This window comes from Stigmatopora argus, chromosome 2, assembly GCF_051989625.1.
Source record: "Stigmatopora argus isolate UIUO_Sarg chromosome 2, RoL_Sarg_1.0, whole genome shotgun sequence".
NCBI classification, from domain to species: domain Eukaryota; kingdom Metazoa; phylum Chordata; class Actinopteri; order Syngnathiformes; family Syngnathidae; genus Stigmatopora; species Stigmatopora argus.
In genome coordinates, this window is record NC_135388.1 from 5438891 (window position 1) to 5455358 (window position 16468).

At 39.4% G+C, this 16468-nt stretch overlaps 2 long non-coding RNA genes across 5 annotated transcripts in view; one reads left to right on the forward strand and one right to left on the reverse strand.

Moving 5' to 3' along the window:
- Positions 1-14458, reverse strand: part of LOC144066766 (uncharacterized) — a 125202-nt gene extending 110744 nt beyond the window's left edge. Inside the window, exons 1-2 of the long non-coding RNA XR_013297720.1 lie at positions 14400-14458; positions 13007-13132 (exon numbers count right to left, since the gene is read on the reverse strand). This is a non-coding gene — a long non-coding RNA (uncharacterized LOC144066766). The remainder of the gene's footprint in view (positions 1-13006; positions 13133-14399) is intronic.
- LOC144066754 (uncharacterized) overlaps positions 14056-16468 on the forward strand; it is a 33706-nt gene continuing 31293 nt past the window's right edge. For all 4 annotated transcript variants that reach the window (XR_013297714.1, XR_013297716.1, XR_013297713.1 and 1 more), the window contains exon 1: positions 14056-14415. This is a non-coding gene — a long non-coding RNA (uncharacterized LOC144066754). The remainder of the gene's footprint in view (positions 14416-16468) is intronic.

The following is a 16468-nucleotide window of genomic DNA, read 5'->3' on the forward strand; positions in this document are numbered from 1 at the left end:
GGGCTGTACTTTCCATCTCAAGTGTGAAGCACACTTACAGTACAATGTTGAAATGAGACGGGAAACCTTTTTTGGGCGGTGTGCAGGGGCAAGTATCCCTATCCTTAGCAGCGATGGACAAGTTGGGTTTGATTTTCCAGTCCTGGTTGAAAGTTTGCCATTTTTCACTTTAGTGATAAATGGATGACATTATTTTGGTATGGCGTGGAAACAATGGGGTTGGGGCAACTATATAAAAATTTTCCGTCATGATTTAAACTGCATCCGTATATTTCTGGTAACAAAAGGAGTGGCATATGGAATTTAAAAGAAATGTTGCCAGATTGGGTGGGTTCCCACGCAGCAGGGCTATTTTCAAAGACTCGGGGTGGGAAAGAATTAGATTGGGAAGGTTGATAAAATGCGCCAGGAATTTTAGAACCATTTTTATCATGGATGAAAGAACAAAATGGCTGCTGCATTTACGTATGTTTTCAAAAGTCAAACAATGGTGAAAAACTACTGACAAGAAAGGATTGACACTAATGTAGTAATTTACCAATGTGACATAGATGACCCAGTGAGGGAAATACAAGTAAAGCGCTTTAGTGGATGATTGGAAAATTGGGGAAACTGTGTCACCATCTGCTTTTGAGACTAACGCAAACCACAAGACAGTAGTATGCAACATGTGCCTCAAGATGGCTGTCAGTTTATTTCAGCCACGACACAGGGACATGAACAGAGGAACCTCAGGGAAGTCTATGGCACCAATGACGGTGAGCTTGGGCCAAGTGGCTTATCCCTAGTGGAGTTTACAGAGAGGGTTTCCAGCTTTCTCCTTTTGCTATTTCAAAAAGATTTCTGTAGTGGGAATCTGGCTCTGAGTGGGTAATAATATATGATGCTAAATTGCTCCATTTATGTATGTGTCCACATGCTGGTAGAAAGTAGATCATTCATCAGGTCCCTCAAGTAAAACATGTTCCCAGTTGTAGTTTCATGGACAAATAACAAAAATCCAACATTAGATAATCTAGATATATCTATATACATATATAGATATATATCAGGGGAAATAAGGTATTAAGTTAATCAAAAAAGAGTGGCAAACCCAATGTGGCAAAAAAGCCTGTCCTTCACTGGCGGAACCATTCTCCACACTTGGCATACAGATGAAAGCAACTTCAACTGCACTGAAGTAATCACACATACATAGATGCGCACACAGTGTATATATTTGTGTGGGAGCATACCTGCACACACGCTGGTGTATAGACTAGAGTGCTCGGGAAAAGTATGCCTGTCATAAACACGGAAAGAGAAGGAAGCTATAACAACTTTTGCGTTGACAGGAAGAAGAAAAACAAAATTTGAAAACAGTCTGCATGTGTGAGATAGAAAGCAAGAAATTCGTACTGCATGGGGAAAGAAAATATGTTAGGAAGCGCTGTCACTGTCCTGGTGAACACAACACCAATTCAGAGAAACTGGTGAGTCATGTCAAAACTTATTCTACTAAAACTTTTGATGTGGAAAATGCACGACTTGGACCAGATAGATCTCCCAGCTAGAACCTTGAATCATGGAATAAACTTTCTCGAAAAAAAATCTTTGGACAATTTTGAAGAATTGGATGGTGAATTGATCAATGCATCAAAACCATAAACTACATAAATGCACCACTACACGAGTGTGAATGCATTTGACTAGTGCTCACGAGTGTCACCCAAGATGCAGTCTACTCCGATTGACTGAGAGTGAAAGGAAGTATAATACAGGGTTTGTTCCATAGTCAATCACAAAGCAGCGATGAAAAGTCTGAGTGAGAATAGAAAAAAACCCTGCTCACCAGTAGCTCAATTGGTAAAATTCACAACCACCCAACTATTTGATGATCATATTCAGCCTCATCCAGGCTACAATCTATCTGAGTTGACAAGACACCCTACACTGGTCACTAGTCAATCAAAAGGCATTCCATCGAGTCATTGGAAAGGGAACCCAACGCCATACGCATCATATCTGTGATCTACTGGACCATAAAGTACTCAATTGCAAATTTCAGGCATCCATCCATTTAAGACAATTTAGCGAGTTCTGCTCAGGGTCACCTAAGCTGCAGTCTATAGCAGTTAACAGTGGGAGGCACTGGACTGGTCACCAATCGCCAATTTTGTTATGAAAAGTACATGGGACATGTAGCATGAAACCCTGTTAAATAAAATACACAATCAATGGTTTAGTTGTGAAAAATGGAAACTCATCAGTCCGTCGGTTTAAGACCATAGATCTTGCTCAAGGTCACATGGTGATTATAAGTGAGAATTGAACCCACTGGCATGAAAGTCAGCTATGTAAACTGCTATGTTATCCATGTCTTGATTAGCAAAAATACTCAACCATCCATCAATGTAATACTCTTATCCTGTTCAGGGTCAAATATGTTGAGTATAAAATGGTTGATTTTGGAAGGCTGTAACCTGGACTCATCATCAGTCCATCACAGGACGACTGTAAATAGACTGAATTTGACCAAGCTATGTGATGCGCTAAAATTCATGTTACAGTTTCACCTGTTGAACTGTCCGCTTCATATTTATTTTCTTAAGGTATAATTCAGATCCTAACTATGAACAACTAAATGTGTGAACATCTATCTATCTACAGTTTAGCTTATATCTATGGTAGTCTGTCTGTTTGTACTGTAATAGTGTAAAAAGTAACATTTCTACAACAACTAAGACATTGTGTTGTATTTTCTTCCTGTGTTCCAAATACGATCCTCCATCATTTGCAGGTCAGACCTTAGAGGCTAATGAACAAGGGAACATTAATATGTGATGGCATGAACCCCTTAAGAAAGTCTGTTTCCAATACAAGTAAGTTTTTGTGAACCCCCCAAAAAATCCCTAAATTATGATATAAAAACTGTCTTGTACAGAGTTAAACAATCTGTGCTTGTAAGTGCAACAGACTGCGATTCAGAACAAAGCCTCATATGTGCAACCTGACTAAAGAAAACATTGTAAGTCTATGTTGTTGTTGAGTAATGCGAGCATCTCACCATGTGAAATCAGTTTAGTGATAGACAACCTAGTGAAAACATCCATTCCAGTAGTACTGCACCAGAGGGGCCTTTCAGTGTTTGTTTTTGGTACCATGGAACCTAATTTGACCTGCTTTTATTTTTCTTGCCTCTTTGTGATATGAACACCTAACAAACTGTATCTTAACAAAGGGTGCTATGCAACGAACCTTTCCATTATTACATCAGTGTTTTTCATTATTCATTTGTTCACGTTAAATTTGGAGTTTTTGTACTTGTATTGGAGGCAAGATGGATTTTACTCAAAATTTCATGAACAATAAACTCATTTATTATATTTATGTATTTTCTATGTCAAGATATATTTCAAACAGAACTAATTGGAGGCCAACCAGCAATTTTTAACAGATAGCCTTGTTGCTGTGGTTAAGTTGGTGGTTGAGTTGTGTAAACAGTCTGAATATTTCACAATGAATGCAATCATTTATTGGCTTTAAATCATTGCCTATCAAATGACTTTGCCCTGTTTATTCGGTAAATATGCTGAGCGAAATTAAAATGAAATTAAGAGTCCAACATTTGTCAATGATAGCTATCTCATCTGATCAAGTCTAACATAACTGAACGTTTTATGATCACACTTGGACGTTCAAAAATCACTACAATTTCTGGTGGAAACACGGATTTATATACCTAGAGGGGAAACACAAGAGGGTGAGAAATGCAGACCCAATTACCCAAAAACCTCCAGGCGGCTTTCCTAAAACAGAAGATAAAAGAGCTTATTAATAGCCCAAAGATTTACATGGACTAAGTGGATGTTTATGTTGGAACTTGCTGCTTATGTGTGAACATCCAACCACTGTAAACAGGGCCATTCATGTCCCATTTCCCTTACATCACTGATATTGTTTTCGCTGACAAAATACGGGGCCATAGTTTAAAAACATCATTTGAGTTATTTTCTTTTTCCTTGTTTTTAGGTGGTTGCACAATTCAACATCGTTGAAGCGGCAATGAATGTCGTGAACTTCCTATTGTACCTCATGTCGTTCTACAGACTTTGTGCTAACATCTTAAAAATAATGCATTACCTAAATTACTTGCACCCTGTGCACTAGAAAAACAAATTTTACAAAATTCTTTTTTTCTTATTCATCTGGTTTCAATGTAATGATGAAGTCAATAACAAAGGTAATCTGCAATACTGGCTATAAATGCAATAATTGAAACAATAATGTGTGAGTCCATTAATTGACACAGATGCATTACACAGTGGGAGCGCCCCACTTCTACCACAAGTATATTGCCAAACAGAAGGGTGGTGTCTAAGGGTCATGGGGGAGGCAGCAGGGATATGCTGCAACCTCACTGCCATTCTTTGAACACATAAAATTAACAACAGCCGGGAGTTGTATTAGTGAGCCAACACTAATTTCCAATTTGAGGTCCTTTGTAGGCTATAAACATTTAAAGGGCTGCTAGGAGAGGGGCAGTCTCTTTAAAAGAAACAAACTTTTTTTAAATTAATGAGCCCAGTTGGTCAAACTTAACTTATTCCCTGTTAACGGTAACAAGCCTAGGCCAAGCCAAAAATAATGGCTATTGACACCAGTAAAAAATTGTAGCTGTTCTATATTAAAACACAAGAAAGTTATAGCTATGTAATATCACACTTACCAGTAAATGAGAAAATAGGTTGACAGATAAGTATTTGTGAGGTTTTCATTACGACAACAAGATCTTTCTCTTTATCATTAGTTGCATGGACCCACTTTATTGCTATTTTGGATCTGATACAATGTGATTTGACTTGCATGTAACAGATCTGTTTAGCGTAAAAAGTGCCGAGGTGATAATGGACTGGTTGACACAAGCGTCATGTTCAGGATTCCAGACTGAAGTGTTCCCTTTAAGTGCATGAGGGCCACTCACAGCTTTGTTCCGCCCAGGACATCAAAAACCGGGGCAACCCGAGCTATTTGAACAATGGCTTTCGACTATATTTAGAGGAAGTGACGGGCGAAGGGATTGGGACATATATGAGGTCACTGCCAGAATGCAAGCCACGTCCAAGCTGCCATCCATCAGGTGACGAAAGAAGCACAAATGCTCTTTCCCAGGGTCAGTAACTTGCTTCTACCTGTTTAAGCCCTTTTTAGTCCTATAACATGAGAAGCATCCTTGATCACATCATAGAGATTAAGCTACTGTATCAGAGATCAGGCTAAATCTGTTTCATGAGGACAAGTGTGGGACTAGTCCTTGGACCTACCCTACTGCCAATGAATGGCGGGCACCATGCCATTGGTGGTAGTGTTTTGTACACAAAAGGCACTGGTAAATGAGATCCTACTTTAATCACAAGCATGCAGGGCTGGTGTCAGTTTCCCACCTGGAAGCTCCCAGGTGAAAGTTAAGAAGGGAGGGACGTGTTTTCTTCCGGTTAATTAAAATGGGTCCATGGGACATCCAAATTGTTAAAATGATGACCGTACTGACAGGATAAACAGTTGCCATTAGCAAAGCATGAGGCGGCAATCACGCAGCAAGGGGTGCCATTAATTTATCAGACTAATAACATGTTCTAACCACTTAAAAACAGGAGGGGGCATTTGTCCGCAGGAGGAATAGAGTCAATTTCAGTTCACACGGTGGAAATGGATAAGTTTTCACAGTACACCAGAGCAGGAATGAAAAAAAAGTAGTATGGAAGTATGGTTAATGCTTTAAAGCATACCATAGCATTTTGGAAATGCCAACAAATCTGCTGCCGGCTTACAAATTCCTATGATCTTATAGTTTTATTACATCAATGATTGTGCCTTTGATGGAAAAAAAACTTTATTGTTGGCGTGTGGATTCGAATAGTTGATTTACAGGTGAACAGTTAACTATAATTCTAAATGAAGTAATGTTAGATTTTTTAAATGATGGAAAAATTCCTCTCTTAATGTTCTCAACTCCTTAAATCCCTCAGTCTAGTTGAGACTGAACTGTCAGTAACTGCAATTTTCCAGTCAAGTTGTACATGTTGCCCCAAAAATTAATCCAACATGAAAAAAAATCTTTGTTAACACTTTATTCCAGTAGTTAGGGAAGATTACTAGGTTGTCTATGAGTTGTTGTTGTTGTTTACTACGAGCCCTACCTGTCCACAATGTCAATGGGAGTAAATAAGATGAGGTCAAATGACCGTTTTCATAAGATTTCCACGACTGATCAATCAGCTCCATGGACCTTTTACTCTCTCAACAAGTCCACTTTCACTACACTACAAATCATTGGAGCAAGACAGAAGATTGTCCCTGAAGCCTCTCTCGGGACTCTAAACAGTGGTTCTTTTATTTACCCAGAAATCTCATCCTCCGCAGCGCCTTCCTGTTCTCTTGAAGTGAGACATCCTTTCCTGGGGGATAAACTGGATGAACCAGACGCTGCCGTGTGGATGCTGCTTCAGACGGGTCCATGCCCAGTTACAATAATACTGTCATGCTGTTTCCCCCAGCAAGCCCACCCTGAAAAACGCCAGCCCCATCCTGGGGCAGGAGAAGCAGCGCGGGAGGCCTTCTGTGTTCATGTTGAGACAAAGAGGGCCTTGCTGGAGGGTTTGTGAGAGAGGAATCCCAGCAGCTGATGCAAATGAGGTAGTGGGATGCAGAAAAGGGAAACAACATTCAGGGGTACATGGACACAAAGGGTGGGGTAGCAGTTGGGGAAGCGTCCTGAAGCAATTTAGCATAGAGGTCCTTTTGAAATCCCAGCAGCAGTGAGTGTCAATCACGCGGTCAACGTTAACAATGTTAGGCCAGAGCAAACTGGGCTTATGTCCTCCTCTGCAAATCTGGCATCCACCCTCCCTCCTACTGACCCCTCTTGTGACCACATGAATCTGACTAGTGACAGCTCACCATCCTGTAATTTGCCAATTTGCACGCGTGTCAAAAAGCCAGGCCGTCTTGAATGATGGCTGCAAAGTGGGGATCGGCTGAAAACAAGTGCCAGAGATCAGAACGAGAGGGGAAGGAGAATCAAGATGACTGTTTTCAGAGGCTGAAAAAGACTAAAGTGCAGGCCACCTAGGGCGTGTGCTCGTTACATTGTGAACATTTGAATCTACTAGCCATTGCATAGCATTGCCTGTTGTGAGAAAATGCATATGGATGAACTTTATTGGGGTCATTCATCCATGACACCACCACTACTTTTGTATCTGATCAGAACAGACACCGCCTTGTACCCACACACACTGAGGCTACAGTAATCTCTTGCCATTTCGCGGTTTAACTTTTGCAGCTTAACTACATCGCGGATATTTTTCTGGGGAAATGTTATTTTATTTTTTTGGGCCATTGGTATGTAGGTGAATTAGTGCTATTGTAAAGCGCTTTGGGCCTGGTAAAAACTTGTTGATAAATGCACTGTTTAAGTACTCTTGATTTACCATTTTACTCTTTACATGTCTAGGACATACCATAACAGAACATTATAGTATATGTTTAGTAGTTTTGATAAACATTGAAACAATCAAAGAACACAAGATTTTCCCCGCATTATCTATTCCTTTGTCTTTCAGGAATAAAAACGCATATGCCCGTGTTGACACAAGGCTAACTAAAGACTGAAGCGTTGTTTTTAAATGTCATCATTATATTATGTTAGTTTTTCTTTTAGTCTGCGATAAATCACAATTCAACCCTCAAGCAATAAAATTATGGCAACTAAAGCACAAGTTCTAAAATAAAATGCTTGTGTTCGTCACCCAGACGAAAACAAGGGTGGTCCCACACTGACCACCATGTTATGCCTAGTGCAAAAGTAAATACATTTCATGTGTCTTTGTGTGCATATCGACATATATCCTTCACACGATGCTGGAATAAATCTCTATCAGGACGCCAGCCAAGCTCGCAGGCTCTTGCTGCTTGAAAACCATATAATAGTCTCAGGAACCAGAAGCACATTTTCTGGTTAGTTAGCAGCAAATGTCCCGTGATGGTCTGGGCTGGCTAACTATGAATGTTATTTATATGATTGGGTTAGGGATGGCAGAAAACTGCATGTAGCTTTCTGCTATAATGTAGCAGTGACTAACTTAGGTAAACACGGAAAATGGTAAATTGCAAAGTAAAAAAATATATAAATATACACTTTTTTTCCTGGACTAAAAATAAAGGACTCCCTACATGACATTGACGCCTACTATTGCAAAGAATGGTTTCCTCCCGCTGCCCTTTACACTTGTTTAATAATGTTTTACTTCTCCCCAACAATCCCCATCACTGATTAACATTTGACAAAAGCCTCGATCCCCATTCTTAACGGCAGGAGATCCCTAAACCATCCGTGAAAGCGAAAATGAGAAGCAATTTGGTTGAACACTTCACATTATAATGGCTATTTACCACACCATTGTCGCACTAAAAGGGGAGCCCTTTAAATGTCTCACAAAAGTAATCTCACTGGCGGGTACAGTTCATTGAATTTCCTACAGCAAGCCCTCCAATCTGTCTTGCGTTATCCTAAGCGTGAGATGTTAGTGGGATAAAAAAGGAAGACAAAGCTGATATTACTTGTGCCTGGGACTTTTGTTTAAGGGTCAGACCATAATTTTACAACCAAGCAGTGTTGGGCGTCATTACAAAAATGAGTATATTACACATTACTCGCAGAAATAGTAATGCATTTTATTACTTTCTCATCCCCTGGAGAAAGTAATTAGTTAAACTGCTTGTTACAATTTTTGCTACTTCATTACTATTTTTCCTAAAACTAAAATCACCTGAGATTCATAGGCTATCCAAAAAGAATGAAAACATGCAAACATGTTAGAGTTGCAACACATACTATATGTAGATAAACAACTTCCAGATGATAAACAGCTATTGGAAAATGACTTATTATTGCATATCCCTAAATAACACCAACAGAATCACAACTCCCAAGCAGCATTACTCTACTCAATAATAGAGCTCTGTCTTAAACGGATTGGAGACTATGGTATTGATTAGTTCAAGGATATTTAGTCATGTTCATCCCCAAGGAATATCTCTCCGCAACCCATACTGTCAGACTCCTGCTGGGTTTCCGTTATGGTAATTGATGTGAGAGATCTGTACATTTCAAAGGGTTGTGCAGGAAAGGCGCTTGGGTCAGAACCTCCGGCCGAGTCTCCATTGGAAGCTCAAAGACTGTCAGCAACTTTGCTCAGTAAATGCAGCCCCCCACCAACCGAACACAACCCTCCATGTATGATAGAGGATGCACCCCAACAGACTCGGTGACCTGCTCTTTTGGGCCTGAACACATTTCGGCTTACGAGGCATTGCAGCACGGTCGTCTGGGAGGGGGGAATGGCACGGTCACTAGATATTACCCATGGAGCCAGGGTGGAGAATCAGTTTCCATTTCACCATGACCTTTCTCTGGTCCCAACGGTGGTCAGCTCCACCTCTACCTCCTTCCTTTCAGATCCCTACTGAGCGGCCTCCGCCCCCACCGCAATTCTCTCTCTCCCTGCCTCTCTGTTCATTTGTCAACCTATCCATCTCACTATTTTACTGGGTTAAGACAGAATGCTCCAACCCCCCTTGACAAAGAGATCACATTCCCATAGCTCATCTATCTTCCCATCAGCTGTCTACACAGCTACTCGGTGTGTTAACATTGCACTCGGATGTGTGAGAATAATGCTACTGATGAGATGCTATGAAAATTACCGTTAAACAACTCCATATGAAACTGACAGGTTTCCTGTGAACTGAATAGGTCTCTGTTTCATGATTTGGATTACTATTTAAAAATGTAAAGTCCTTTTTCTATCAGTTGGCATCTTGATGTCCTAATGCAGGGGTGTCAGACTCGGGTTGGTTCGCGGGCCGCGTTAACGTCAACTCGATTTCATGTGGGCCGGACCATTTTAGATATAATATTTAGATTTTTTTAATAAATGGATTAAAAGAACTGGATTAAAAGCCCTGAATAGTCAGTTTTTTATAGATCTAAAACAATGTTTATTTTAGCTTTTTTTAAATATATTTTTAGATTTTACAAAATGATTTTTGAACTAAAAACACAGAAAAAAATGATTAAAAAATTACAATTATTGATTTAAAAGGGGGAAAATCAGGAAATGTAATATACATCTATACCTTTCATTTTAATTTGATCCTAAAACAGAAAGTTGGTACTCATGATTTACTTTCCCGGGCCACACAAAATGATGCGGCCGGCCAGATTTGGCCGCTGGGCCGCCACTTTGACACATGTCCTATTGAGAGGCGTTGAACCATTGTAGAGCAAAGTAACCTAAAGATCTGTGCGATGTGGAATGTGATGTAGTCCGTCAAACTGTGATTTTTGAGGAAATGCTGTCACTAATTAGCTTTAGTCATACTTTAAATCCAAGTGTTCAAACTTTTTCACTTACCTCAAATGGCTCATTCTGATTTATTTATTTTTGTTATTTGTTTTGCATCAGAAGTATGTCTCTTAGATACAGAAAGTTCAGATGGTTCATCTGTTAATGATATTGATAACTCTGAATGCCGCTTCTCTTACAATTACACAAAGGGTATCAAGATGTGTCTGGTATGATTTTGAGGTACTGACTATATAATGTTTCAGATAATGACCTTTTTTGTTAATTTGGTTGTTTGTTTGTTTGTTTTTCTGCAGCTCAATACTCTTCAGTGGCCTGATGTAAACGTGTTATTATTTCAGTCTTCGACAATATTTTTTAATGTATAGGCCCTGTATCATTGGCCTCACTGGCCTTTTTGTCAGCCAACCCTTCTGGTTTCCTGATCATCTATTTTGGTTATGATAATTAGAACTATTTTGGGCAGCGCCATAAGAATTTTACATGGTACAAGTCGACATTAAAAATGTGTGAACATGTATTCTCCATAATATGTCAAGAAGCACGTGTTGTATCCTGCCACACCCTAACTAATGAAGGTCATAAGACAGATGGAGACACCTGTGACATCATTGTCAAGAGAAAATAAATATGGAGGCTAATCGCGCTAATGTCGCTGCGTCTCACATGCTGACAAATGAAGCCATTGTGGTGCGATTATCACAGTTATTCATAGCCAGTTCACTATGGGGACGATGCATTTGTTACGTTACGTAGGGGCTCACACGCACCCAATTGCCTGTCATTGTGTATTACAGGGAAGCCCATGACATTTAGAAACACTGGGTAATGCCCTTGCTATATGCGTCGTATTATTAAAATGACATTATTTTGACAGCATGCCGCTGTGCCCTGTGATTAATTAGCCCGGTTGAGTAGGAGGTGGATCACGCCCATTTAGAGACAATGCTTTAACTTGGAAATGAACTGCCAAAATACTAGAAAGCACTACGTACGTGAAAAATGAATGAACTGTTGGCTCATTCAATCCATTTTACACAATGACATAGCAATAAAAAGGGATTTGTCAGTTTGCTGCAGTGCAACGAGAGAACCCACAGAGCATGTTCTGGTGAGGATCAAGTGGTGAAGGTTTTACTTTTTTTTTAAGTCCTGCACTGGGCGGTACGGTGTAGGAGTGGTGAGCACATTCACCTCAGATTTCTGATCTCAAAGGTCCAAGCCTGCCCTTCCTTTGTGTAGTTTATATGTTCGCCCCATGTCAGCGTTGGTTTATTCCGGGTACTCAGATTCCGTGCCATATCACAAAATTTTCCAGCAGTCCAAATTGTCTTAAGTATGTTTGTGCTTGAATTGTTGTTCGTCTCCTTGTGGATGGATGGAAAATGAATAAACGAATTTGCTGTACTGAGAAAAATGACCCTCAAGCCATCTGTCGACTCTAGTACAATAACCGTATATGTTAGTTGATTTAATTTTACATTCATAAAATGTCTTATTTCCACGACACATTTGTGCTTTGTTTTTGTTCCTAAACCGTTTCAGTAAAACAAGTATTTTTAAAGTAATTCTCCAAACAATATTTCAGAATCTGTGCAATATTTTAGAATTCTGTACAATATTTCCGAATCTGTGCAATATTTTAGAATTATGTGCAATATTTTAGAATTCACCTAGCCGGGATGTTACTTTTTATACTTTTATACTACTATTTATGTTTTTTTACTGGGAAAACACACTTTGAAAAGCTTGGAGTAGCAAAACCAATTTTGTTATACGCAGCTGTGTTTGATGACAATAAAGGCTTTTGATTTGATTTGATTTGAAAACATACTAGCAATTTTGCGGGGGACTTTATACAATGTAAGGGCGAATGCAACAAATATATGTTATGGCTGGAAAAAAATGCATGAACAATAAAGAAAAAAACTGACATTTGACTTACTGTACATCATCCTTAAATTTTATATCTGAGTCATCAACAGCTGTGAAAACAAGAAGAATATCCCAATCCCAGTCTCGGGGGCTATCAGTTACGTACCATGGTCTAAACCAGTAGTCTGTAGCTTTTCTAAGACAGTTGCAGCTTTGAATATACTATAGCTACAAGCTACCAAAGTAGAATGTTACCATCTTTAGAATCTACAACATATCCGTAGTTGCATTCATGATTTAAAAAATTATGAGGCTGACTCACAATGTAATGTATAATAAATCTTATTTGAGGAAATGTAGGGGAAAAGAAGGGGGAAAATAACATTGTTGTACTTACCCCTGAGCAAAATAGTTGCCACTGAGTTATTGAGTGATGGTTAAGTTATATTTACACTTGCATGTCTAAATGTTAGTTAAAACATTGCTGGTTCAGTTAAAATGGAAATAGAAATAATGTCCCCATGTTAAAAACATGAACAAGGTGTCCTGGAAAAGATTACGAGTCTCCACTTTATTATTATGATTCACATATAAATTCTATCTTTTTCATTGATCCCTGAAAAACTGTAATGGAATTTAAAGCGTCATTATATGACTGGGAAAAAATATTCTAGAGGAAATTTACAGTTGTCTTGGGAGAGAATTGAATCCATCTTTCTTACCTTCAAGTCGTACTTTCACTGTTCAGATATTTCCATTTAATGGGCCTTCGAATAGGGATCGTCATTGAAGGAATATTCAGCATGTCAGCTTTTGATTATTTATTGGGAAACAGAGCCGGTAATAGCCTAAAAGGAAGCATGCATACAATGAACAAAATGTTTCCTCATGAATCATAATAATATTGTCATTTTATGCATAAAGATTCAATTTATAAATATGAATGCATTTTCTTAATGCTTAAAATATTTTCACGGTAACAATAAGTTCATCAACTATATTAATCATTATGATATTGTCAAAACACATTGATTTTAGCATGAATTGTTGATATTGTCATTGTTCATTATTACTCATGATTTTAATGTAATGCAAAATTAAAATATAATCAAAATTATTTTTAATGTAATCAGAATCCATTGTCAAACAATGAGAAGTCAGAAAACACTGGCTTTATACCAATACTGTCTATAGCACATAGTGCTTCACATAGGGCAAGGGTGTCAAACTCGGTTTGGTTCGTGGGGCACATTAACGTCAATGCCATTTTATGTGGGCCGGACCATTTTACATCTAATATATAGTTATTTTTTATTTTTCTAAATTGGATTAAAAGAACTGGATCAAAAGCCCTAAATAGTCAGTTTTTATAGATCTAAAACAATTTTTATTTGAGCTTTTTTTTCTTAGTAATGGAAATGTCTTTTAATCATGTTTTTTATAAGTGGAAAACTGAAAATATTTGTATATATATTTTTAGATTTTACAAAATGCTTTTTGAACTAAAAACACAAAAGAAAAAAAATGTATTAAAAATTGCAATGATTGGTTTTAAAAGGGGGAAATCAGGAAATGTAATGTACATCTATCATCATTTGATCCTAAAACAGAAAGTCAGCACTTATGGTTTACTTTCTCGGGCCGCACAAAATCATGCAGCAGGCCAGATTTGGCCCTCGGGCCGCCACTTTGACACCTGTCACAAAGGGAATATACAAGCCACAGTACACACAAAAAACTACAAATCCCAGAAGTTAAACAAGGAAGTAAAATGACAGTATATTGGCACGTGGAGTAACGCTAAATAAACATTTATATTTTCTAATGCAGCCGCAAAAATACAACGTGGTAACGATCCAACTAATCAGTTTTTGCCATGAGGATCACTGAGTTTCTAACTTTTAACTGGATAACTTTTACCCACGTTGTATAAACGCTACTTCACCAAGTGCTGGCATTGATTGATGAGTTTAAAGGCAGACAATGTGCGATCTAGCAGACATAAAGCCTCAGAAAAATAAAGCAAAACAGACGAAGAAAGCAACCAAGCATGGAATCTAAACAATAATACACTGGATTTGACAAGAGAAAAGCAGACGTGACAGTGTCGTTTACCTTTGGAGTTCTACTGGTGAGTTAAAAAAAAAAGGAAAAAAAATCGATACCGAACCAATTCATACGTCACATTTTTAGACGTCATCTGAAATGGTCAACCCTAAATTTCGTTCCTTTTCTTTGCAAAATAAAACGATAAAAAGTGCAGAAAAAACTGTTTAAGTCCAATTTCTCTGTTGAATAGGAATCCACTCTGATATGTATTGATGATCCGTCATTAATGTTATTAATGAGATTGCACAAAGGTATGCAAACAATTTAGAAAAGTGCCAAAATAAACCTTTATTTTTTCCGTCCTACCAAGTGGTGAGCTAAGTGGATTAAACACATATAAGGAAATGGACCATTCGGTGAGTAGGCTATTGTGTTGTTTTGATCAAAATATTTTACTGGAGACTGCTGACGGCCAAAAAAGAGTGGTTAACAATGACCTACCACCCAACACAACAAGGTTTGAAGTTCCAGTTTAAACTTGTATGATAAAATCCCCTCCGAATTATGTTCTTCAGGATTTCCCCCACCGACCCACTGTTTGATATTCTAACTTGTCGCACGATAAAGACAATCGTACTCCTCTACCTAATTGTTTTCCATTGAATCAAGCGCCCTCTGTCAGACCCTCACCTCCCCTTATGTCATCGCTTTCAACTATGCAAAGGCATAACGTTACATAACTGATTTTAACAGTTATGGATCTGTGTGAGTTTTGATAATTTACTTTTGAATACTTTTTGCCAAGATTCCATCATTTTATTAGTGGGTGTAAAAATGTGTGATAGTTCGACTTTAACCATGCAACATCCTTCCTTTTTCATATTTGGCAATTAGTGTTTTGCTTTTGCATGTATGCACACTGCACAATGCCACGGCGAGTTGCCAGGGACGTCGGCAAAGGGAGCGGCCGTACGCTCAGAGGCCTTCAATCTCCGCTTTACTTGAAAGCTGCCTGGGATGTGAGGAGAAAGCCAGTCACTCCAGCAAACCTCATGGGGTAGGAAAGGGGGGTTGTGGTAGCCTCAAAACACCTCTGCTTTCATTGCCCTCCCTCGCAGGGTTTTAACAGAAGGTATGTATTTTTGGAGAGACCCCCGGTGATGTGATGGACACGAGCACCGCGTTTGAAATGGAAACCGGCGCATTCTGCCCTGCCAGGGAGGCACCAGGAATATTCCGGTAGGGGTGGACGGTGAAAGGAAATGGAACAAGTGAGGGGGAGCATAAAAACCGCCATCTTTATTGAGGTTTTCCTTTCAAAAACACGTGTAGCTATAGGAGCGGCTCTTTCCATTCAGTAACCTCAATAGAGTACCCGCTTGCCACCACAGGCGTAGATGGCTTCTTTCTTCTCCTATCAATTCACTCATGTATACACCGACGACACATGCTGCCTCAGATAACCCGGAGAATGAAAAAAGATATGATAACAGAAATGAATGTAATTCACGAGAAGCAATAAATTTAGCTTATCCTCTTGAGTGTGTGACTGTTTCCCTTCCTCAACCGTCATTTATTTCCCAAACAGGAGCAAAATAGGATGTGATGATGTAGTGCCATGCTAAAAGGATGATGCATGTGTACTACCGCCTCTCTATAACTCACCTGGGCCCCCGATGGCAGGAAGTGGAAGAGCAAAAGAGTCATATCCTTCAGTCTGCGCCTCATTCAAATAGGTTGGCATCTGTAAACAAGAGCTGTGGCTATCGTGTAGCGGTCAGATAAGAGAGGGGGAAGGAGACCTCCGGAGAGATGGATCGCAAGGGGCCTAGCACCACCCTGCCACCTTAGGATAATAAACAGCCTAGGAGGAAGGAGTCCGGGGAGAAGTCGGGGGGAGGGGGTCAGATAAGAGCCATCACTCACATCGGCTGCCCTGATAAGACGCAGACGCACTCCGTCACCCTACGTGACATTTGTTTTTCATTCCACTACGACGAGGGAGAAGTCGACCTGATTCATCTCATCAATAGCCAACGTGCTTCCACTAACGTTGCCCGGCCGCTCAGTGTGTGCCAGCCTCTGACCCCGATGGCAGTGAGCGAATGATTGACTGGTGGGTGCACAGGACAGCC